General features: G+C 36.0%; 1 non-coding gene across 1 annotated transcript; it reads left to right on the top strand.

Moving 5' to 3' along the window:
- The first annotated feature begins 474 nt into the window (after nucleotides 1-474).
- LOC116466212 (small nucleolar RNA U13) lies at nucleotides 475-579 on the top strand. The gene has a single exon (XR_004247448.1). It is a non-coding gene; the product is annotated as a small nucleolar RNA U13 (small nucleolar RNA).
- Nucleotides 580-1,463: the final 884 nt, after the last annotated feature.

Raw genomic sequence — 1,463 nt, 5'->3', positions numbered from 1 at the left:
ACCAAAAATACAAAAATTGAGCAGGCGTGGTGGCGCATGCGTGTAGTCCCAGCTACTGGTGAAGTTGAGGTGGGAGAGTCACTTGAACCCAGGAGGCAGAGGTTCCAGTGAGCTGAGATCATGCTGTAGCACACCAGCCTGGGTGAAAGAGTGAGACCCTGTCTCAATAAAAAAAAAAAAAAAAAAAGAAAGAAAGAAAGAGAGAGAGATAACTGTGAGTCTTTTCCTAAATTTCTTCATCTGCCCCCTTTCTAATTTGTTTGCATTCATTGAACTTAGATGTCCAAATAATCAAAACCCATTACCAACTGGCTTTTACTAAAATCACTTCTTCACCTTCTCAATAGTTACATTAAAATGACCAACATTCTTTATCTGTTTATTAATGGTTAAATATTAACAAATTTCATTAAATTAGCTCAACCAAATAACATTCTTGTACATAAAAATTAATTTGAAGTATTTAGTAATATGATCCTTTTGTAGTTCATGAGCATGATGATTGGGTGTTCACATACATGTGTGAGATGTGCCACCCTCTGAACGTAGTTACAATGTGGGGACATTACCTGTCTGACCTGAAAAAAAAGACATATATATTAATAAAGTGGTTAATCATTTGAGGTTTGAAATAGACTTTCATAGAAATTCAGTTGGAAATTCACAGATTGTGTAACAGAAACAAGATCTGTAGTTTACAATACAGAAATCCCCTAACACATTATTTATTTAGAACAGCACTGCCAGGTCACAAGTAGTGTCTAGATAACCTGGAAAGCCAAGAATTGGCTAGAAGCCCAGTCATGGATAAAGCTCTGAAGTTGAATTAATTTATAAAATAGAATGTGATTCACTTTGAGTTATCAAACAAACATAATTTATGAGCTTCCTCTTTACCTGTGTTTTTGTTTTGTTTTGCTGGGGGTTTTTGATCAACTTTTCAGTCTAGAGGTTGGGGGTATATTCTCATCAGCTGACCAGAGACTATAAATACAATAGACAATGGAAAGAGCCTCCATTCATCCATCCATTCATTCATTCATTCATTCATTCTCCAGAATTCTAGTATATACAAATTTGTTTCTAATGCCTAGAAATTCGAAAAAAAGAAGGTCACTGCTCTGCTGGTCAAACGGGCAAGTGAAATATATTTTCTTTAAGAAGGGCAAAAAGATATTAACCACTGGTGATATAATTAAATTATTTCATTATTTTAAAATTATGGTTTCCAGGACTTACATCTACTTGTTCAGAAGCTATGATATGCCAGTCACTGGCTGGTACTGAGCAGGACAGCAGGATCCCTGCCTTCATGGATCTGTAAGTCTAGTGAAGCAGAAAGAGAAGTAAATTGGTGATTACAAGTGGTACTTAAAGTACAAAATTCTATGGCATGATATGAAAGGGGGCCAACCCAGAATGCAGGCATTAGAAACTCTTTCCAGGTGAAAGAAGGGTATCTA

Source organism: Hylobates moloch, unplaced genomic scaffold (assembly GCF_009828535.3).
Source record: "Hylobates moloch isolate HMO894 unplaced genomic scaffold, HMol_V3 SCAFFOLD_3, whole genome shotgun sequence".
NCBI lineage: Eukaryota > Metazoa > Chordata > Mammalia > Primates > Hylobatidae > Hylobates > Hylobates moloch.
The sequence above is the reverse complement of the archived record's forward strand: the minus strand, read 5'-3'. Positions and strand labels throughout refer to the sequence as shown.